The following is a 24,864-nucleotide window of genomic DNA, read 5'->3' as shown; positions in this document are numbered from 1 at the left end:
ATATGACTACTCAAAAATAAAATCATTAACAAATTCCGGAGGCAAATGACGAATTGAGAAAAATAATTATAACACAGAAATATTTTCTTGTCTTAATGTATAAAAAGCTCACATAACCTAATAAGAAAAATCTCAAAACTCCTAAAGAAAATGGATAATGGGTATAAAAGCTATGTACAAGAAAATAAATACATATGGCTTATAAAAAACATTTTTAAATGATCAATTTCACTCAGGATTAAAGGAAAGCAAGTAACAACAATGGAACACCATTTTCTGATGTTCAACTTGGCAGAAGTAATACCCAGTGATAATGAAGAGAGAGATGCTCTTCGAGTGAGTAAATTGATGTGGACTTCATCAGGATGGTTTAGCAGTCATAAAAATTTGAAGCACACATGCTTTCAACCATGTTAATATCCCCACAGCTGTCTGCTCATACTATGGTGCATTTGTTTTGCATGATAGTTTAAGAGAAATCTCTGACTCAGGGGAATGAGAGGCTCCCAGACTGTTCTTAATTCCTAATCATTCACATGATTTTCAGCCCTGGGAGCCAAGGCTTTGTGGAACACAGATCAACTTTCTGGATTTGATCAGTTGTTGCTACTGTCCCATCCAAAAGTCTTTTGCTTTCAAATTTGTTTGGCAGAAGTAACTTTAAGGCTATGGTCCAGCTCACTGAAGTCAGAAATCTTTACAGGCTTAAGGTCAAGGTAAGTTTTAATGGACTATGCAAAGAGGTTTTCCAATGATGCATGGTGAAAATTGGCTGACTTTTTCTTCAAAGGTCTGTCTACACAAACAAAGTGAATTAAAAACCTTGGATCCTACTATATTAGCCAAAAGACTGTTGAGTAGGTGAAGTGTTTGGAGAGTTCTGAGCTTATTCAGTCCATTTCAGCAGTGTAGCTCTGCCACAAGAATCAGAATCAGAGTGAAGCAAACACCTGTCATGAGCTTTTAAGACCTTCACTTGTTCTATAGGGATTGGTCCCAATGGCCTTGTGAAATCCCTCTGGTACTTGTTGTATTGTGGTATGCTAAAGGAAAGAGCATCTCTTCATGACCCTTGTTGAAAAGTATCCTCATTTCTGATTCAACATGTGTGTTTGGACCATAGCGAAGCCCAGACCAGCTTCCATCTCATAGATGTTAGGGAAAGTCAACTATCAAATGGCCAAATTAGTCAAATGACCTACAGTCATCAACCAAATACACAGGTTAAGCCTGGAAAATGAACAATTCCTACTTGTAAGCTGTTGAAGATACATCATTAACATTGGCTTCTTACAACAACTTTCCAAGGAGGTTTCTTTTTACTGGCCACATTTTCTAACAAGGGGCTCATTATAATTTTATTATGTATCAATAATGCCCTATAATTCTGAGATGCTGTATGGAGGGTAGGATCGGAAATCTGATTGGGAAGTCTACAGTGGGAAGCTCTCAGGGTTGATATGATAGTTCTACCCCTCACACATGGCTTCAGGGGCTAACAGATCCACTCTTCACCCCACAGAAGCTCACTGCACTGCAAGGCTCCTTGGAGATTCACAACTGCCCCATCCACCATAGTTGAACCTCATCATAGAGCTGGATAAGGTGAGGTCATCCCTGCTTATGGGATTTTTCAAGGTAGAAAGTTCTGCCCTGGTTTCAAGCATATTAGCTTGGATGAGGTATAGTAGGACAGGACACAGACCAATAAAAAGAGAGACCAGGAACATTTAAAGGATTTATTATATTTCCAGTGAGAAATATCTCAGGGCCCCTCAGGGAAGCACCTGTGTTGATCATAAGGAAGGGAGTGGGAGAGAACTATAGGGCAAGTATCCTTATTGCATTTTCATGGAAAGGAAGGAGCGAGGCAGAGTAAGCAGGCTTGGGATGGCTACTGAAGTTTGAAAATGGTGCCACCATGAAATTCATGTTCACTGTAACAGTTAGATCTTATAGTGTGGGGCTATCTAAAGTCTCCAGAGGTTTTTGGATGAGCCAGAGTTTATTGAGTGTCATACACAGAATGCTTGTATCCTCCCAAAATTCATATGTTGTAACCTAATCTCCACTGTTATAGTTTTGGAGGTGGGGCCTTTGGAAGATGACAAGCTCATGAGGGTACAGAACTTATGAATGGGACTAATGCCTCATGAGAAAGACCCCAAGAAGGTCCCTTACTCTTCCATCATGTGAGGTGTCAGTTTCCTATGAACCAGAAAACAGGCTCTTGCCAGACACCAAATATGCTGGTGCCTTTATCTTGGACTTCCCAGCCATCAGAGCAATGAGGAACAAATTTATGTTGTTTATAAGCCACCTGGTCTGTGGTATTTTTGTTATAGCATCCTGCCTGGACTAAGACACTTGGGAAGAGGTAGTGGCCAATGATAAATCACCAACTTACAGAAGTTAAAAGTGTAGATAATATGATACAACTTTTAAGTTTTTATTTTAATTCCAGTTAGTTAGTATCCAGTTTTATATTAGTTTCAGGTGTACAATATAGTAATTTAACATGATATTTTATTAACTGTACCAATTCTGTACCTTGAAAACCAGTAAATAAAAGATTTAAGCATTAAAAACAAGTACAGATAATATATCCTCTTCTATATGATGACTTCTCTGGCCAGTCTTATCCTCCATAACCATTCATTACTTGAATTCATTTTATTTCATCCATTCTTCCCAGTTGCATATATTCTCTGAGCTTCAAGTCTTTGTTTCTGAACAGGGTAGCATCACAACTACTATGAAATGTTGTGAAAACACATGATACATGTTCGATGAATGATAGGTATTTTTTGCCTCATGGTGCCTCATATTGTTAGATTGTATTTTAACCCATATTTATGTGAATGGCTTTTTCCCCCCAGGAGATGCAAGCCTAGAAGAGTATATAACCTTTCTTTTTATTCTACACAGGGTTATGGTAGCTTCTCAATAAACACCGACCTGCAGATTGAATTAATAAAATACTCTGATCTTGCCTATATTTCTGGATAGAAAATTTTTCCTGCTCTAGTGGGTGAGAATAATCTCTGGTGTCTGGTGGTCTTCATTAGTCAGGGATCTTTTGAATGATGGTAAACACATAAAAGACCTCCAGAGCCATGGACTCTGATGCTACTAGGAGTGTCTGAAACTCTGTGCAATAAATTGTCACAATGATGGTCCCCAATCTATTGTGCCTCCACTGTTCACTCACACTCTGATTTTGGCTATGTATGTGACTTGTTTTGGCCAACTATGCATCAGGTAACATGATGCAAGCAGAGGCTCCTTAAGCTCTGTGCCTGGGCATGAGTGCTGAGGACGTTCCCACCATCAGCTTGCTTGGCCCAACAACCAGCTGAATGCAGCCTCAGGAGGGAGCCAAAGAAAGTCCAGCAGAAGATCCACTGAACACAATAAAATAGAAACAAAGACAAGAATCCAGTTGTTTCAAGCTGCTAATGATCTGGATGACTTGTTACACACTGATAGCTAACCAATCACTTGACTTGTTTCTCACCAGTGGGATGACTGAATCTGAGCTTGAAGTACTGGCAAGTGGAATTGTCACCTCTGTATCTCTGGGGACTGGTAGCTCTTCTCTGCAAGCTACTAGTAGAAAAATCCTGGGGAATGCCTCAAGTCACCCTGCTCAGGCCTCTAGTGCACCTCAGTCTACTCCCCAGGGCCAGGGTGTTCCTACCCCTGAGATCAGGGAGTGAAGCTCTCCAGGGAAAGATAAAAGGGCACGTTTGAGAGGAGCTTGACAGAAAAGGTAAACATCCATCCCTAGGTCTCCATGCCCCTTGACTCACCAGTGAACTTCTTTAGAATTCATTAGTTGCCCTTATGCTCCACAACAGGATGGAAATGTGCAGAGCTATTTTATCAAACTTACGTAATTTGCCATTCCTCTTGGAAGAGCTCACATCACTGCTTGCCTTTCAGGACTTTTAATCCACTTATCATTTCCTTTTACTCCCACAGTCTTCATGGCCAATGTTTCTTGGATGTCCACAAGAAAATCCTCCCTCTCTGAAGTATGGTCTTTTACGTGATCCTGCACACTGACCCTGCTGACTCAGATCATAGGGGCAAAGAATTTTATACACACTCATCACTCACCAAAACCTGGTATTATCTCTTTAGCTTTCATTTTCTTCAAAGTTTATTTATTTTTGAGAGAGAGAGAGAGAGAGAGAACAAGGGAGAGAGAGAGAGAGAGAGAGAGAGAGAGAGAGAATCCAAGGCAGCCTCTGCACTATCAGTGCAGAGCCCAATGCAGGGCTTGAACTCAGGAACTGTGAGATCATGACTTGAACCAAGATCAAGAGTCAGAACCTTAACTGACTAAGCCACCCCAGGAGTCCCACTTTAGCTTCCATTTTAGAAGTTTGAACCCCATTCCTTTCCCATTTTCTCATTACTCCTGTGTTGAATTGAACACACACACACACATGCACACACATGCATACTCACAATAACACACACACACACCATTCACACACATAATTGTGTTTGTTGTAGGGATGGGAGCTTTCTCATACCATGCTTACACCTGGCTGCCAGTTTCCACAGCTTAGGTCACTGTCTTTGGGAACCGGCATTTCTACCTACTAATTGACAACTAATATGTTCCTTTTCTGATAGATATGATAGCTTACATTTTCATATTGCTCTACCTCTTCTGAAGAGTTGATGCAACTTAGCTTCTCAAATCTAAAACGGCCCTGTATTCTTCCATTTTTGTGTGTGAAGAAAACCTATTTCAGGGTACCAAAGTCAAGCATCAGAATGTAGCCAAACTGCTTATCTTCTGGACAAATTCAAATTCAACATATCTAAGCTGAGCTTGCCTTTACTGGCCCCTGACTCAGTGCCTTTTTCCCATTCACCCAAATTTACCCAGTGGCTGGAGCCAAAACCTACACTGGCAGGTTTCCCTTCGCTCTCAGCCTCCATATTAAATCTAGCAGCAAACCCCAGTGATCTTACCTTTGGCCCGTACCTCACACCTGACCGCTTTTCTTCATCTGCTGCTTCCATCCTAGGGCAACCCAAGGTCACATCTTGCTATTGAAGCTGCTTCTTTAGTAGGCCTCCTTACTTCCCTCCCCTCTTCACCATTCTATATACAGCAACCAAAATTATCGTTTCAAACAAAGAATAAACTAGGCCCTTACCATCTACAGGATGAGCTATCTTCCAGGATGGCATCCACAGCATAAAAACACATTGTTCCCACCCTCCCAAAAAGGCTCAGGTTTGCTTATCTTCTACAAGCAAGTCCTTTGCTGTGTTTGTGAAGCATTCTGTATTATCTCATTTCACCTCTTTACTCTTATCCTTCAGATTTCTTCTTTTTCAGTAAAACATTACTGGAACAGTTGCCAGAAAATCCTGCTTTGAGTGTGACAGCTCCCAGCATCAGAGAAATGTGGTTAAGCTAATTCTTCGATCAAACTATTTCTTCTGCACTGCCTTGATTTTTTCCAATCCTCATAAGGAGGCTTTGAAGTTGGAAGAATTCTGCAAATATTTATCAAATGCTGACTTTGCCTCCTCTTGAGGAAGAGATCCCAATCTTTCTTGGAGCATATGTTTGTATCTCTCTTCTTAGAAGAAGGTTCTAGTTTCAAGTGGGATTATTACAATTTTTCCTTCTTTATGCTATTTGTGTAGTCTTATCACAAGCTGAATATAATTAAAATAGAATTTAATATTTTATTCTAGAAAATCTAATGGTATAGTAATACCTTGCAGCTTTCCCTCTCATCTGCAATGGAACATGGCTCCCCATGTTTCCAGAAGGGTGTATGACATGGCCAAGGAAGAGGTTGAGGATCACAAAAGTAACACTTCTCTGATTTTATGACCTAGTAGTTTGGGGACCTTAAGCATAATACTGTTAAAGTAATAAAATAAGGAGACCTTTAGACTGAGAAACCTCCAATGCCTTAAGCCTACATAATTAACCAAAACTCAGGTGAGAATGAATGCACTTGAATGTGAGAAAATGAAAACCAAAGAACAATGCCAACTAGGCTTTCCCAAATAAAGGCAACCACTTAAGTTATAGCCGATCAAATAATCTCCTTGCTTAGCTTTTAATTCCTGTCTATAAAAACCTCTCCCTTAGCTCCTGTCGGTGGAGTGCTCCTAACTACTTTGGCTTCGTGCTGCCCAACTCAAATCAATATATGCTCAAATAAATTCTTGAATGTTTTAATGTATATCATTTAACAATACACATATCCTCTAAGCCTCAGTTTTCTGATCAGAAAAATGTAACATTTGTTACTTTTTGTTATTTTATTTTATTTTATTTTATTTTATTTTATTTTATTTTATTTTATTTTTGATGGTAGCCAACCTCATGGGCATGAGGTGGTATCTCAATATGGTTTTGATTTACATTTCCATAATGAGTAGTGATGCTGCACACCTTTTTATGTGCTTATTGGTCACTGGTATATCTTCTTTAGAGAAATGTCCATTCAAGCCTTTTTCTCAAATTAATCAGGTTGTTTGCCTTTTTTGTTGTTGAGTTGAAGGAGTTCTTTATATATTCTGGATGTTAATCCTTAAACGAATACATAGTTTGCAAGTATTTTCTCCCATTCAGAGGCTTGACTTTCATTCTGTTAAATTGTGCCCTTTGATGCACAGAAGCTTTCAAGTTTGATGTAGTCCAATTCATCTATTTTTTTCTATTGTTGTCTATGCTTTTATTCTTATGTGGAAAAGTCATTGCCAAATCCAATGTCATGAAGCTTTTCTCCTATGTTTTCTTCTAAGAGTTTTATAATTGTAGCTCATATGTTTAGGTCTTTGATCCATTTGAGTTAATCTTTGTATGTGGTATAAGGTAAAGATCCAACTTCACTTTTGGAGTGATGGTGCAGGTGGAGGGGCCACCTCCTTTTATTTGGAGGCAAAGTAAATAGCACTGTCTGACATCAAGTGTGACATCCACATCTTAGTTTGTTTTCCTTTCCTATCCCATTTCCGCACTCCCCTAGTGGTGCTCCCTGGGATCACCTCCCAATAAACCACTTGCACTCAGATCCTTATCATCTAAAGGTTTCCTACAAGATTATCCAGATCACACAAATTTTCCATTTGACATTTTCCTGGGATTTACTCATCTATTTTGAAGCTTTGCTTGACCAGCTTCCAGTTAGTGCCCCACCCAAGGGCACTGGAAACATCGCCTGGGCCTGTGATTTCAGTGTACCCCTCATATTCCAAGCACCATTTCCCACATACACAGAGGGGATGCAGACACTCTTCAGGGAGCCTAAAATGTGGTAGAAATAAAGTTTAAGAGGGGACAATTTAAAATTCAAACAATTACTTGATTCTGGGAAACCAAATTGTCCCAAACACAAGGAGTCAAAAAATGTTAAATATATATTTTGGAAGAAGCAATACATTGACTAAATGTTGTTTCATATTTTTGCAAGTGGATATCCAATTTTCCTGACACTATTTGCTTAAAACTAGAGAGCTTTTTAAAATTACAGGTTCTTGGGGCACCTGGGTGGCTCAGTTGGTTGAGCATCCAACTCTTGATTTCAGCTCAGGTGAGATCAAGCCCTGTGTCAGCCTACATGCTCAGCTTGGGATTTTCTCTCTCACTCTCTCTCTGCCTACCTCCCCTCAAAATAAAATAAATTAAAATAAAATAAAATAAAATAAAATAAAATATAATATAATATAATATAATATAAAATAAAATATAAGATAAAATAAAATATAAAATATTCAGCCCCATTTAAGGCTGCAGTTGATATTTTGTATCTTGCCCATTCACCTCTGGGTCATAGATGGCTTCTTTTACACCAAACACCTGTATCCCTCTGTTTGAGGCCTCCTCTACTTGGGGAGCACAATCACATTCAGAGGAATCCAAGTGTGCCTAGGAGCTAATGCCCCAGATTTGTCATTCAGCCAATGACAGTTGATGGAAGTGTCCATGTGCTCCTATTCCTCAGAAAGGGACCATTCTCAGTTATATCTTCTACCATCTCCCAGATTCTTCAGCAGGATCGAACTCCAGTTGCCCAGAGTAATCTGCTCACGAATGCTCCCTTTGTTGTTGTTGTTGTTGTTGTTGTTGTTGTTGTTGTTTTCCTTTTTGTGTCCCTTTTCCCCACTCCCCTAGTGCTATTCCTGGGATCATTTTCCAATAAACCATTTGCACTCAGATCCTTATCATCTAAGATTTTCTTTGTGAGGGAGCCCAACCAAACAACTCCTGCTGAATCAAAATCTCTGGCACAGGGTATGGGATTGTACACAGACTGATATTGGGGAACCACCGGTATGGTGGCTAGAACATGGCATAGGATCTGGATAGATCAGGGTTCAAAATTCAGCATTGGTATTTCTGGTGGCTGATCTTAAGCAAATTGCATAGCTTCTTAAATGGACAGCAAAGTCGGGACAATAAACTACTCTGAAAGGTTGTGGTAAACATTTGAAAAAATATACAAAGGGTCCTGGCACACAGTAGGCATCCCATGGATGCTAGTCACCATTATCAAGAATGCCCACCACATTCCACCCTACTCTCTAGTGAAATGTGACTAGTGGTTCTAAAACTCCACAACAAGGAAAGAATGTCCAGCTTTTCACTATAGACTCAATTTTCTATAAAACGCATCTTACTGCAAATACACAAACTGGCATATTGAACCAGTAACCCGTCCATTCAAGCCAGTATTCTCTCCCCAAACAGGAATTATGAAATGTTCAATGAAGAAACTTTATGTCAGCTCTTCAAGACATCTTTCTTTTCTCCCAGACACTTCCATACCTTTCTCCCCCACACGTCAACACTCCTCTTATCTCATGGATGGGGGTGAGTCCTCAATTCTTTAATTCTTCTGTCATACTCTACTCAAAATACCTACTTCCCAAGGTGAAGTGCCCTAATCCCCTTCTCTTCTGAAGGTTATTCTCACTTTTATTCATTTAGCTTCTTTTTCATAGATGATTTTTTTTCTTGGTATCCCAAGGGCTGTGGGGAAATAAACTGCTCATCGATGTCTATAAGAACCTTCTCCTCTTTCCTCAGAGCTTCTCATGTTCCCTCCTAGTCTACTAGACAAATGTGTTTCCATGTTGCATCTAGATATGTGCTTACTCTGAAAGAGAGAGAGAAAAAGAAAGAAAGAAAGAAAGAAAGAAAGAAAGAAAGAAAGAAAGAAAGAAGACAGATAAGGAAAGGAGCAAAAAGGAAAGGAAAAGTTTGAACAAAAAAGAGAAAAGGAACAAAAAGGAAAGGAAAAGAGAGAAGAGAAAAGAGAAAAGAAAAGGGATGTTTGGTATATATATCTGTAAATTTTGCAACTGGTAGAATAAGTAACTATCTAGCTATAGAACATTTGCCAATTACTTCTATTTGAAAGTATGCAAACACAGGATGGCTCTTCTTCCTTTGCCTGTCTGGTACCCAAACGAACCTTAACTTGACTAAAAATCTTTCTGGGCAACAGAGTTTAGCCTCTGTCTTCATTCTTGATCCTCTGTTTGTTTTGGTGTGTATTTTGTGGTTTTAGAGAATAGGAAAAGAAGGTTCTATCATCAACTCTTTATTAGCCTTGTTATTATCCTTATATTTAAAAATACAGGGTGTACCTAGGTGGATCAGTTGGTTGAGCGTCCAACTTTGGCTCAGGTCATGATCTCATGGTTCGTGGGTTCAAGCCCTGCATTGGGCTCTGTGCTGACAGCTCAGAGCCTGGATCCTCTTCGGATTCTGTGTCTTCCTTTCTCTCTGCCCCTTCTCCACTCATGCTCTCTCTCTCAAAATAAACAGAACATTTAAAAAAACTGTAAATACAGGATCAAGTAAAGGGAAACAGGGAGCAAAGTATCTTACAGCCAACAGAAAAGTATGCCACAACTGTCATGTTGATCTACCTTGATCTACCCTTGATCTACCTCTGCTCTCCATAATCCCATGATGCAGTCTTGTCCTTTTCTTTCTGTCTCTTTATTTTATTGTATCTACATATGTGTGTATGCATACATACAAGTGTGTTTGCATGTGTGTATATATATGTATGTATGTGTCTGTGTGTCTATATGTGTCTGTATACATGTATGTATTCACATTTTTCATCATACTAGCAATCATGCAGAACCCAACCTAACACAATTTGGAGACAACGGCAAGGTAAGTGATATCAAAGTGAGTGCCTTTGTGACTTTCTACACTAAGGCTTGCAAACATTCCCTCTAAAGGGCCACATAATAAATATTTTGAGGTTTCATGGGTCACAGGGACTCTGCTGTAACCTCTCACTGCTGTCTTTGTAGCAGGAAAGCAGCAACAGTGTAGAGACCAGTGGGTGTAGCCTGACTTGGTCCATAGATTGGCAACTGTGGTCTAGATTATGAGCCCCACATTTTGTCTGTTCCTGCTTCCCTCCCCAACAGAGGTCCTTACCACCACAGTTTTTCCCTAAATGAAACTATCTTCAGCATCTGAACACCTAACCTTCAGTTTCTGAATGGAAATCTCCCTCCTGATCCCATCAGCATCCTGAGATGGCCTAAATTGTGGCCAAATTCAAACTCATGCTTATTCCTTTTTTTTTTGGTACTTCTTTACATATGGACAGATTTTACAATTTTCAAGTACTATTTCCAATATAACCCATTTATGGCTTTCCCTCAACATACAGAATAATTTTTCTCCTTTTCTTTATTTGGTTGTGTATCTACAAATGTCACAATTCAGTATCTTTCATCTTGTCAAGCCATTCTTTTCTCTGTACAAACAAAATACCAAACTATTCTTTTCCACTGGCTAAAAAGCAGGGACTAAGTCAGGCTGTTTACCCAGCAGTACTGAGCTCAGTCCCAAGCTGGATATTTGGCTTGCTGGAATGTAGGAAATAAAAGCAAAGCCCCTCTCACCCATTATTTTGTTCCTCCCACCCCTTCCTCCCCCATGCTTCTTACAGGGCAAGAAGAGGTGTCCCGGCCCACATAGGAAGGGAGTTGTTCCCACACAGAACAAGGCTTGTACAAGCCTTGGTTTTCACTTTCCTCTAGACAAGGTCCTGGGGCTTGAATTTGGTCTTAAAGATTTTATTCTTCCCAAATTTGGAGCCAAAGCACAAAATCCAACTGTTTTCAGCAGCTGGAGGGACCAGCAAGTTGCATTTCAAGACACTAAGATGAAGTTTGAGTAATCTGGAGGTTTGGGGAATTCACATGAGCAATTTTCAAAACATAGCTGTGCTGTTTTAGATCAGATTTATGCTAAACCATGTTTGGAGACAAGACTTGACATATTGAAGTGCACACCCCAATCTATGGATACTTATAGGGGCTGGGGCAGAAACTCCAACTTTCAAGCAGCTCACTAAATGGCGAGATGATTTTCAGAAGAGAGAGACCCATTTCTTCACCTTGGGGACAATGACTCATGGGAACCCTGTCCCAGGAGAGCTCAAATCCTGAAACAAGCTGGCTAGGGAAATGAGAAATGCAGTTAACAATAACAGCGAAATGTCATCCCGCCATTCACATCGACACGAACAGTATTGCTTTTCTGACCTCTATTTTCTCCTCCTGCCATCCCTGGTTTTCTGTATGTCTCAGAAATCCATCTGGATGGCTTCTGAGCTCATCTCTGTTCCTGGATCTTGCTGCCCTTCTTTGTTCTCTCAGAGATAAGTTTACCACTTTCCAATTAAAAGTTTGCTCCCAAACTCTTTTTTTTTTTTTTTTTTTTTTTTTTGAAGTTCACTAGTTATGAGTTTGAAAGCATATGCTGGGTAGCATTGTCCAGAGGAATCCCTTAGACTATCTGAGTGGAGCAGGCAAGGCTGGCCACTTCTGATGCTTCTTCATCATGTGACACCCACATGCCCTACATGCAGCTCATCTGGACCCAGGTGTTCATAGAGGAACCCTTGTGGTTATCTACTGCTATAAAATGAATTACCTACCCTCAAATGCAGGTCACTTAAAACAGCCATTTTTTTGCTCACAGTTTGAGTGTCAGAGATTCAGGATGAGCTCAATTGGGAAGTCCTCACCTAGAATCTCTCAACTGGTTATTATCAGACATCTGCTGGGGCTTCCATTGCTACCAGGACAGGACATTCAGGTTGGCTCATTGTCTAGCAGGTGATGCTGACTGTTGGATGGGAGCTCAGCTGCAGCTATCAACCCAAGTACTGATGTGCACTTCTCCACGTCACAGCATAGGGATTGGGTCTACGTGGGATGTTACCAGAGCAATGTCCAGAAACTGAGTGTTCCAAGAGACCAAGGGCAAAGAGCAAAGATTCCTTTTACTTGGCCTTGAGGTCTACAGCCTCACTTTTTCCACAGTGATTCCATAAGGTCCACCAGACTCAAGGGGAGAGGACACGGACTCCACCTCTCCACCTCTCATACTCAAGGGGAGAGACACGGAATGTCTAAGAATTTGTGCCATCTTTAACCTCCACAAGGGCCTGAGGCCTCCCTCTGACCTGCTTGGACCACAGAAACCAGTCTGAGTTGATGGTGCAAGTACCGAGGGAGGTACCTCTGAGAGGGTTGAGGGAGGGTCCCTGTCTTCAGGTAAGAAGTGCTTGGCCTGGTGGAAGGGGGAGGTTTGGATCACCAAGAAGGAAGCTTAAGACTTAGTTCTTCCACTCACAGGCTGTGTGACCTGAAATAAGTTATTTAACTTCTCTGATCTTATGGAAATAGTGCTGGTCTTGCAGTCCTTTGTGAGGGTGAAACGGGATTAAATGAGAAGATATATGGAATGAAGCTTCCTGTATGCCAGATCCCAGCACATAATACTAAATCTTTAAATGTCATACGGGGCACCTGGGTGGCTCAGTCAGTTAAGCATAGACCTCTTGCTTTTGGCTCAGGTCATGATCTCACAGTTGGTGGGATTGAGCCCCACATCAGTCTCTGCACTGACAGCATGGAACCTGCTTGGGATTCTCTCTCCCTCTCTCTCTGCCCCTCCCCTGCTCCCTCGTTCTGTCTCTCTATCTTAATCTCAAAATAAATAATTAAACTTTAGAAAAATAAAAAATAAATAAATGTCATTCAGACAAATCAGGGAGCTGTCAGTGAGCAGAATGATGGGGGAAGGCTACAGTCCTGCCTTATCTACTCTACTGTTCCTTTATATGACCCTGGAACAGAGGGCATCATGACTTGGGCATTAGGAGGACAGTGTCTCTATGCACTCTTTTGCACTCTGCTCTCTCTCTCTCTCATATTCTTTCATTCTTTTGAATGCACCCCTCCTCCAACTTCAAGTTGTCTAGCTTCAAATTCCACCTGCTTCCCTTGGGATGTTTCAGATCACCCCTCCTTCAGTTTTGTGGCTTCCAAAGCAGCTCCCCACTTAGGCTGGTCCCAAGAGAGCACTCCTTGCCAGGGGTGTTCTGTCTTCATGGGGTTTGAGGTGGGCTCTGCTCCCTTGGTTGTAGAAGAGGTCAGTCTCCCACCATTGGTAGCCAAGGTGGATTTTCTCAGCTGCTGCCTGACAGCAGGCCACCTCACCAACACTAGTATCTATTTGTCCATTGGGCCAACAGCTGTTCCTGCTTCTTTTTTTTTAAGTTTTATTTATTTATTTTGAGAGAGAGAAAGAGAGAGAATGAGAAGGGGAGGGGCAGAGAGAGAGAGAGAATCTCCAGCAGGCCCTGTGCCATCAGCATGGAGCCTGATGCAGGGCTCAAACTCACAAACTGTGAGATGATGACCTGACCCAAAAACAAGAGTCAGACATTTAATCGACTGAGCTGCTCACTTGCCCCTTCTTGCTTCTTTTGAACACTATGATATCATCGTGTTAAGAATCTGGGTTCCCAGGGGCCCCTGGGTGGCGCAGTCGGTTAAGCGTCCGACTTCAGCCAGGTCACGATCTCGCGGTCCGTGAGTTCGAGCCCCGCGTCGGGCTCTGGGCTGATGGCTCAGAGCCTGGAGCCTGTTTCCGATTCTGTGTCTCCCTCTCTCTCTGCCCCTCCCCCATTCATGCTCTGTCTCTCTCTGTCCCAAAAATAAATAAACGTTGAAAGAATCTGGGTTCCCAGATTAGCTGGGTATATTGCTGAATCAACCAACACAGGTGTTCCCAGTTGAAGTAAACTTTCTCTTATCCCAGTTTGCTTTCCTGGTTGAAGATAAGAGGTTCCGTTCAGGCCAGTTCACCAGACTTTCAGAAAGAAGCTTGCTCTCGGGGCACCTGGGTGGCTCAGTCGGTTGGGCGGCCGACTTCAGCTCAGGTCATGATCTCGCGGCCCGTGAGTTCGAGCCCCGAGTCGGGCTCTGTGCTGACAGCTCAGAGCCTGGAGCCTGTTTCGGATTCTGTGTCTCCCTCTCTCTCTGACCCTCCCTTGTTCATGCTCTGTCTCTCTCTGTCTCAAAAAAATAAATTAAAAAAAAAGAGCCTATTTCAGAAAGAAGCTTGCTCTCAAATTTCCAATCAGCTCTGTTCCCACACACCATGATGTATTCACATCCCTCTGAAGGGTTCATTCTAAGTCAGAGCACAGTGTGAGTTATCTCTGACCAAAACAAACACCTTGTATTTAGGCAGCCTGGGTCACGCCTCCTGTTCGGGACATCATTAAGCAAGCTCTCTGTGAGCACTGGAGTCACAGGAGAGCCAGGGCACCAAGAAAGTCAGAGGAAAACGATGAGACCCTGATGTTAGCTTTTCCAGAACACAATAACTACTTGTATTTGTATTGTCACCCAGCCACCCGAAAGATCCATTTGCCTCTTTGAAAATGATCTGCAATTTTCAACATTACTGAGGCAATCAGTTCCTTTGTTTTGCGTGTTTTTTCTTCCTCATGTAGTCCTGAGGGCAGAACATCTGTGAGCCACTTTCCTAGGGCGCAAATCCTTTCCTTTAAAATGTCAAATCCTCCCAGGATATGAGCCTGGCTTTTCTTTCCTTCTTTTTCTTTTCTTCTCTTTTCTTTTTTAATTTTTTAAAGTTTATTTATTTTGAGAGAGAGAGAGAGAGAATGAGCAAGGGAAGGGCAGGAACAGAGGGAGAGAGAAGAGAATCCCAAGTAGGTGCTGTCAGTGCAGAGCCTGACTCGGGGTGAGAGAGAGAGAGCGAGAGTTCATGAGCAGGGGAGGGGCAGAGAGAGGATGAGAATCTCAAGCAGGCACTGTGCCATCAGCGCAGAGCCTGATGCAGGACTCAAACTCACAAACCATGAGATCATGCCCTGAGCTGAAATCAAGAGTTGGACACAAAACTGAGCCACCTATGTGCCCTTATTTTAAGTTTTTTTTTTTTTAATTTATCACTATCTTCTTCATGGAACTTGGCTTTTCTTAATATTCTTTTCACAAACTCAGACAATCAGTAACACTTTGCTGGCACATCCCCGCCTCCGTCCACGTGGTGGGAGACTGGGACCAGGAGTCTGCCTTGAACAGGAGAGCCCCCTTGCTTCTCCTCTGGAGCCAGTGCCAAGCCAGTGCAATAGAATTCAGGGGGACAACCCCATCAGTCTCTCTGTTCAGTATGAACAGAACACCCATCAAAAAGAAAGGAGGCCCACCCATGACCCTGCTTATGGCAACCTCAGAGGGATAGACAAATGAGGACATCATAGCTTAGGGAAACTAAGTGGCTTCTCCAAGGACACATGAGTGTAAGTGGCCACAGTATCACTTTTCTGATGCAAAGGTATCCTTGAAGAGACCATGTGGTGCCAGCTCCAGCTCAGGGAATCCCCAGAACTCCCACAAGATTTTCTAAGCATCTCTTCCTAACCATCCCCCATGATAGGGTCAGGCTGTGCTTTTCTAGAATCCGTGCCCAGTGTTCATCTTGGTCTCATTTCCATAAGTTGCCCAACCCACCCATAAGCAAAGCCTTCAGGAACTCCCTTGAGCCACTAATAGACACTTGGGGCTTGAATGTCTTGAAGAAGCATGGGTACCCATGGAATCAGATGGGGAATAAGCCCTGGATATATACCCCTGCAGCTTCCTGCTCCATGCCTGCAGCCTGTCACTGGTACCCAGGTGACACTACAAGTGGGAGCTGGGAGTGACACCCTGGATCCCAGGAATGGTATGGGAGCACTGGAAGGTGATGGAGTATTATTCACCCCTGAACTCATTTTACAATTAGGGAAAGAGCCAGTAGGAAGGATGAGTGGCACAGAGTGACTCCAGCAGAGGACCAGACCTCACACTGGCAGGCCTGCCAATAGGACAGGGTAACCATTACCCTGAGATCAGAGCCATCCTCCTGGACGTGGCAGGGAAGTGAGTCCCCATGGGGTCTGGAATGTCTGCTCCATAGACCTAGGTATAGAGGTGGTGCCGGCAGAGGGGCAGACCTACTAGCTCAAGGTGGGAGGAGAGACTTCAGATGACCCAAAGGAGCACAGAGAGTCTGCTCTGTTGTGTTGTTGGTCCAGGGAGCCCAAGGTTTGTCTCAGGCACTCTGAGGTACCTCAAACTTTTGGACTGTTGTCAGGAGGGTGTCAGAGTGACAGCCCAGCCCAGGGCCTCTGGCTGCAGCCCAGAAAGTGGAAAGGGGGTTCTTGAGCCCACTCTGACCTTCCTTCTCTGATACCATTGTTTTGCTTTTGTTGAGCTATTTCCCCTCAACAGCCCTTAAAATAGCAGCTTAACTGCTTTGAAAAGCCAGTTAGATTGGCTGGCTTGGAATTTCCTGGAACCGCCTGGTGTAGGGCATTCAGCGCCAGGGCCTCCCCGGCCATGTATCTAGGTGCTGCTGGCCTGTGGCACTTCCTGCTTCCCGCTTGCCCCCACCCTTTGCATTGAATGGAAGGTTTGGTGCTGAGTGTATCCAGGAGAGTAAGCACCACTCCCTTCCCTGACCCCCAGGGTGACACACAAGGTGATACAGAGTGGGTTGCTGGGGGCCTTTCACAGGCAGGCTGGGGGTGCACAGGCACAGGGCCAGGCTTAGGCACAGCCATCTGCATCTCAGTATCTGAGGTCATGTGTTCAACAGCAGTCTCTCCATCTGTGGATTTTTATCCTTGCATTGCACTTTCTTACTTGTGGGATATGATTCAGAAATTCTTTCGAAGTTGTGCTTTTCCAGTAAAGTCACTGGGCACTGGAATGAAGGCATGGAAATAACTCCAGGAGCTTCCCAGAGAGTCAAATAGACCCCAGTGGTCTCCGAGGGGAGATGGCTCATCTGGCCAGGCTAGATGTCACTTTTTCAGGGTTCCATGTCATTCATGCTCAGGGATGCCAGCTCAACTAAAAGTGATCACCACAACAAAAATCAGACAGACAGACACAAATAGACAAAAGTACTAATCTGTATGCCAATGAATCCCTAACCCAGGGAGGAAGTGCAATACTTCAAAGCATAGGACAGCATGTCATCTGTCCATTCTCTCCCTTTAATAAGGGCAGGGAAGACCCATGAATTACCAGAGGCCCCTGGGCACTGATGTTTGTTGACATCAGGCTAAAGTAAGATGAATACAGACCCAACTTGGAGACATTCCTGCTCCCAGTCCCAGAGGGGCAAATCCTTGTTCTTGGCACCCTCTGCTCTTAGTATTCACTCAACAGATACTCTCTGAGGGGGGCCAGATGTTCCCAGGCCTGGGCCACACACCCAGGAGACAGCAGTGAGCAAGGCAGACCTTCCCAGGTGGTTCTGGTTGGCACAGCCTTCCCCAGCCAGGCCAGCCTTCTGCACAAGTGGGGGTCCTCTGTACCTTTAAGGTGTGTGTGTGTATATATATATATATATATGGTGTATTTACCTTTCAGTTGCTGATTTTATCATTTATAATGCAAATTCTGGGGATGATTTATTTCAGAATCTTGGGGGCACCTCACTTTGCCTATAGAAAATGTTCATTTCCCTTGGCTAACGTAATTTGACAATACAAAGATTACAGTGAAGGACAGTGGTGTCATCAGCAGACCCCCTCCTCCCTCACACTTGGGCTCCTGAAAAGCAAAAAGTCCACTCAGTTGGCCTTTCCCTCCCTCCCTCTCTCTCTCTCTCTCAACAGTTTTATGGAGATACAATTCCCCTACCATACAATTCGCCCACTAGCCATGTATAATCAGTGGGTTTTAGTATGTTCACAGACAGGTCTGACCTATCTATCTCTTACAGCCTCCTGGCCACCTTGACTTTTTACCTCTCCTTCCCCACTCCAGGTGAACTCAGGGCAGGATGTCCACCAAACCAGAAATTGGATGGCCTAACTCTGCTACCAGTTGCCCAGATGACACATTTTTCTGCTTCAGTTTCTGCTGTCAATAGTGGCTCATGGGACACCTGGGTGACTCAGTTGGTTGAGGGTCTGACTCTTGATTTTGGCTCAGGTCGTGGGATCAAGTCCCACATCAGGGTCTGTGTAGAGCCTGCTTGAGATTCTCTTTCTCCCTCTGCCCCATCCCCCACTTGTGAGGTTGCTCTCTCTCTCTCTCTTCCTCTCTCTCAACTAAATAAATAATAGTGACTCAAATGCAATCAAATGGGTTGAAGACTCTTTGAGAAATGGTAAATCTTCTATGAACATAAGTTAATTCAGGATTATTACAAGGAATCAATGACCACCTGTGGAAGAAACCAGTACTTTAGGACAGCACTGTCCTGTTGAGAGCCACAAGCCACATGTGGCTACTGTGCACTTGAAATGTGGCTGCTCCAAATCAATATGTTCTGTGCAATACACAACAGATTTTGAAGACTTTTTATGAAAAAAGAACATAAAGTATCTTATTAATGACTGTTTGGTACTGATTAAACACTGAAATGACAATATTTTTGATATAGCAGGTTAAATACAATCTATTGAAATTATTTCATTTTTTTAATGTGGCATCAGAAAAATTAAAATTATATATGTGTCTGTGTTATGTTTCTTTTAGGCAACACGGCCCTAGGGAAATAATTTTAAACTTGGGACCACAGGCTGAAACCAGCTGAGCCCTCCATCTTCTTCCTTCTTTCCTGCCTAGGTAATGAAGCAGCATCTTTGGCAACACATGTGGAAAGGTGAGAGAAACCAAGATCCCAGCACAGACCTGGTGAAGAGGACTTGGAGGGAAGGGGTCTGACATCCCAGTTTGTTTCAAAGACACTGCACCTAAGGCTGAAACTACATTTTCTTAGAAGATGCTGAGATCCTGAAGGCAGACATTGAGTGTTTCTACCCCAAATAGATGCTCTCTACTCATGAGCACATCCACATTCAGGGTGACTAGCCATAGCAAATGTGACCCTGGCCTTCTAGAAGGTTCCTGAACACCAATTCCCTTTCTTGGGTTCCTTCCTTGTGAGTCAAGGAGGTCAAGCTGACTTTGGAAGTTGACTGTCACAGCAGCCCTTGCCACTGGCTCTGGCCTGCATGGGCCTCTCCCTCAGCTTGCCTGGGAGCTCAGCACAGCCAATTTAAATCATGGGGCAGTTGTGATCTGAGGGGCCTTTTCTCTCTGGCTCCCCAATCAGTCAGGGCTCCCCAGATGGGAAAAGACACCTTGATTGGGCAGGGATAGGAAGTATGGACAGGCACAAAGGGTGAGAACTTGACACTCTCTCTTGCTTTTCTCCCATCCAGGTCTTTCCCTCTGGGAATCCTGTTTCCATGAAAAAGTATCAGGGACAAGACTCTGGGTCATGAGAAAAGGGCTGTCCAAGAAAGAAAGCCATCAGGGATCTCATTCTGGAAACAGAAGTTTGCTGCAGAGCTGAAAGACCAGAAAGGCATATGAAAGTCATTGGTAGGAATTTAAGTGAAGTAGCCAAGGCCAAACTCTGTACTATGAATGGAGTCAATAGCTCTAATGGTTGCTGGGTGTTCATCACCGACCTTTGATCCCAAGAGGCATGTGGAAAAAAACAGTATTTATGGAGGTTTTGTATAACATCATCTCATTTAATCCTTATACTATACGTGGTATGGCTGAATTTTTGGCTGCATCCCCCAGTGCATGCAAAATGCACCCCCGTCATGCTTAGCCCCGTCTGTCTATTGTTTTGTTTGGTTTTGTTTTTTTTTTGGTGTTTTTTTTTATTTTTACCTTTTTTGCTTTTCTGTTTTTTTATATGTACCATTTGAAGGTGGCTGTTAGTTGCAGAAATTGTTTGAGGTTCCCTTCGAACTCATCCTGCATAGGGTGGTCACCACCTCTCCTTACAGCTGGTCAACTCTTCCCATCTCTGGACTATCATAGGTCTCTGTTCAATGTTCTGCCATGAGAGGAAAGAACACCAGGAGGACACAGCCACCTCTGGATCCCAGACAGCAGTCTAACAGTTTCTAGCTCTGTGACCTGAGGAAAGTCACTGGCTCTGGCTAACCTTGAATTTCCTCATTTGCAACCAATTGTTAGGAACCACAGTTGAAACAATAAATGTATGAGCACTTTGAAAACTAAAACGTGCTGTGGGAATGCCAACCATTATTACACATGGTCAAGTTTTTATGAACTGCTAAAGGAAAATCTGGCTGAAGTGCCCTTCTCGTTCTCGGCCAAAACAAGGAGCCAGAACAAGTCACTGCTTTATGAGAAACCACTCTCATTCTTCAACTGGGTTTGAATTTTGCTAAAATTTCAAGCTCATTTTGTCAAGTGCTTAAATCAGCAGATGAAATGGAACCTGGAAAATGCAAATTTCCTGTGCATCCTCTGGAAGAAGTGTTCCAGCCACACCAAGACTAGTGGGTTCTGGTTTCCCTGATTGCCCATAGTGGTGATTGTTTCCACATTCCTGGAATTTGATAAAATTAAAGGAATCTTTGTTTTTCTGCTATGTATCATAACCTAGTCACAAAAGGCAAGCACCAGGATCTACCCAAATCATGAATCTGATTACATCAGCAACAATGACACATAACCCAAAAAATATTCCACTCTGAGGTCTTTGAAAGAGCAAGATTGTTGTCTCCTTCAGCAGAAAGTTTAGTTGAGAAAGGTGGAAAACAATATGAGAGTCATCAGAGCTTTTCACCTATGATGGATGGAGACTAATGTGGAATCAGTGAGCCCAGCTCCACTTAGCCATGTGGGGAACAGGCAGAGCTCTCAATCCCTGGCATGGTCACTTCTGTCCATCCTGAGAGAGGAGCAGAGAGGTGGAGGGAGGATGGATACAGGCACAGCCAGCCACCTCTGCTGGAGCTTATTTCACAGCCAGTGCCTGGGCTCAGTCATCTAAGGTTACTCCTGAGGTTTATAGGTGGCTGGGATTTCTCTCTCTTCCAGGGCTTGCTTCCTGTCTGTTTCCACACTCAGGACTGAGCCAGGTTTGGGGGGTAATTTGTTTTTGTGAATTAAAGACTCAGAAAATTTTTCTGAAGAATTTTTCAAATTGAGAATAGGAATACCATTTCTATTCTTTTCTAGAGAATTATCTGGAGACTAAGACCTCTCCTGAGGTCTTTATCATGAGTGAGTAAACTATAGTAGCTGCAGGCTCTGGTTCCTCCACTGGCTGCAGAAGGTACTTAAGAGTCCAGCTCATTCCCTTGCATCCCATCAAGGTCAAAACTAGTCAAGGGAGCAAATGGGTGACCCTCAGGCCACCAGTCCCCTCTGGGGTTCCCAGTTCTCTATTGTCACTGCCATGTTCATGGAATTTCTAGTCTCTGTTGGGAGAAAAATGCAGGGAGGAATGAGGACCAAAAATTTAGTGGTCAGAGAATAGATTTTAATAGTTATGGGAGCTCATTACAAATATTCTTTATTTTCTTCTGGGCATATCTTAGGGTAGAATTTCAGTGACCTCTTTGGCATTTGACAAGGCCAAATGACTTGCTTTGGTCAGTGCAGTGTGAGCAGAACATGACATATCACTTCTGGTCTGTAGCCTTAAGGTCTGCTGTGTGATTCACTGAGCCCCTTTCCCTGCTCCTATGATATGGAAGTACCTGTAGGGATGCAGCCTCTGCCACCCCAGGAGATGGAAACTGGGTCATCCTAAGTCCTTCAGTGACTGCAATGAGCAAAAACCCCACCTCACACTGGACACACAACGTAAGTGAGAAACAAGTCTTTGTTATTTGTACCCCTTAAGGGATTGTCCTCACAGAAAAGCCTAGTTCGTCATCACTGAAACAGCAAAATACCAAGTGTATGTATAATGGGTCCTTCTTGCAACCTCCAGTTCTCCCTCACTGAAGAGTGAGAGGCAACACCATCTAAGCCAGTTATGGCACTTCCTCCACTTCCCTGTGCTGGCCACCTTCCCTTTCCTATCTCACTCCCTTGTTCACTTATCAAAGTGTCTAGAGATCATCTTCCAAATACTATTGCATCCAAGCCCTTACCTCAGAGTCTGCTTCTGGGGCAACTCAAGCTAAGACACACATCCTAATACTTAATATAGATGCTTATTAATTAAATTGAAGGCATTCCCCCCTTGAATTCTGAGATCAGTGTGAGCTGAAATGAGCTGCTTTTGCTCACAGTAGTATCCCAATGCCTGATGTACTACCTGCCTCGTGATTCCCTTCAATAAATAGTTTCTTAATAAAGACTCTTAATAAAGTAGAGTCTATGCATAAGCTTAGCCATCTGACAGGGAAGACAGAATGGGAAGACAGTGATAACAAAGAGAAATAGGGAAACCATATCCAAAGGTAACAGAGAAAATGGAGTGATTCATTATATGTAAGGTGCAGATGGAGTCAAACAAGTGACCTCTGTGTTTTAAATGACTGAATAGACCAGATGGGAAAGCAGGGAAGATATTCAAGCAAAAAAACAAAAACAAAGACTAAGTACGGTAAAGGCAAAGATGTACCACTCAATCTTCCTTCAGGGAAAGACCTGAAAGCCCACAAGGAAGTGTGGTCATCAGGTGGCCTACAGCCGTCTGCTCTTTCATGGTCTGCCTCAGGGGCAGAGAGCCATTCTGCCAATGCCAGGCCACTCCTGGGGGCTTTGCACCTGTGAGTGTGTGAGACACAGGTATAAAGGCCTGTTTTGTTCTAATTCTGGACATTGTGACAGGTAATAGTGGCTCCTCAGCTCCCTGTGAAGTTGGTTGTAGCTTTGCCAGTCCTACATTCCATTCAAGTTATTCATCTACCCAATCCTGCTTCCTCCTTCTTCCCTTCACAGGTGTTGATCCCTACTTAGGGTTGCCAGGTTGGCAAATAAAAATACAGAGTGTCCAGTTAAATTTGGATTTCAGATAAACAATTGAATTTTTGTATATAAGCATATACCAAATATTGCATGGGACATACCTATACTAAAATAATTATTCTCTTTTTATTAGAAACTCAATTTAATGGGGCACCGTATATTTTGTCTGGCAGTCTTATGCCTGATATGTATCTTTCACCCCAATTTCCATCTCAGCGTCTGCTCTTGAGAACCCAACTTGCAATACTAAACATAAAAGAGCATGGTGTGCTATGGGAATTGTAGGCACTTCCTGCTGCTGGAGTATGAAAGATGTGGGGTTGGATGTAATTGTCAGAAGTTAGGGCTGAAGTGGATGGTTCTTAAAGACTTTCATCCTAAAAAAATATGAATTCTGTCCTCAAGGACAATGATGGAGCCAATGGAAGGCTGAAAGCAGGAAAGAAGACGGTTGGGTTTGCATTTTCCAAGACCTATCTTGGGAATGTGTGTGAGGATGATCTGGAGGCTGCAATGATAGAGCAGCCAGACCAATAAGAGGGTCTGATTTCTCCAAAGAAGATATACAAATGGCCAAAAGATACATGAGAAGATGCTCAACATCACTGATCATTAAGGAAATGCAAATTAAAACTGCAGTGTGATATCACCTCACACTTGTCAGAATGGCTAAAATCAAAAACACAAGAAAGAACAAGTATTGGCGAGGATGTGGAGAAAGGGGAGGAACCCTCGTGCACTGTTGGTGGGAATGCAAACCGAGGCAGCTACTGTGTAAAAAAGTGTGAAAGTGCCTCAAAAAATTAAAATTAAAACTACCCCACAGTCCAGTAATTTAACTACTGGGTATTTGCCAAAAAATACAAAAACAAATTCAAAAGGATACTTATACCCCTTGTTTATAGCAGTATTATTTATAATAACCAAGATATGGAAACAGCGCAAGTGATCATCAACAGATGAATGGATTAAGAAGATGTGGTGTATATACACAATGGAATATTATTCAGCTGTAAGAAAAGAATAAAATCTTGCTATTTGCAAAGACATGGATGGAGCTAGAGAGTATAATACTAAGCAAAGTTAGTCAGAGAAAGACGAATACCATATGATTTCACTCAGATGTAGAATTTAAGAAACAAACAAATAAGCAAAGGAAAAAAAGAGACAGAAACCAAGAAATAGACTCTTAACTATAGAAAACAAGCTGATGCTTATCAGAGGGAAGGTGGGGGTGGGGGTGAAATAGGTAACAAGGATTAAAGAGTACACTTATCATGATGACAACTGAGTATTGTATAGAACTGTTGAATCACTATATTGTATACCTGAAATTAATATAACCCCATATGTTAACTATACTGGAATTAAAATTAAAAACTTTGTAAAACAAATACAATAAACACAATTTTTTTTTAAATAACAAGAGGGTCAGGTGAGTGACCAAGTTAATAACAGCAAGGAGCTGATCTAAGGAAGAACATGATAATGAAAGAGACAAGAGACTTCCAAGATGTTTCAGAATTAGGACAAAAGGTTGTTTAGTGGTTGATGGGCATGAAAAGCAGAAAAAGGAGAAGACTGGACACTTCCCAGTTTTCTTGATTAGGACCCTATGTGATTGGGATTTATTTGGTTTAGTGAAAGAACACCAATGTCTTCACCTTGGACTCGGTTTGCTCAGACACCTAGGCTAAGCTTATAAACCAGGCTTTTCAGGAGGTGCAATCCCAAGGCAGCAAGAGA

This window comes from Leopardus geoffroyi, chromosome A3, assembly GCF_018350155.1.
Source record: "Leopardus geoffroyi isolate Oge1 chromosome A3, O.geoffroyi_Oge1_pat1.0, whole genome shotgun sequence".
NCBI classification, from domain to species: Eukaryota; Metazoa; Chordata; class Mammalia; order Carnivora; family Felidae; genus Leopardus; species Leopardus geoffroyi.
This window is presented reverse-complemented; position numbering follows the sequence as displayed.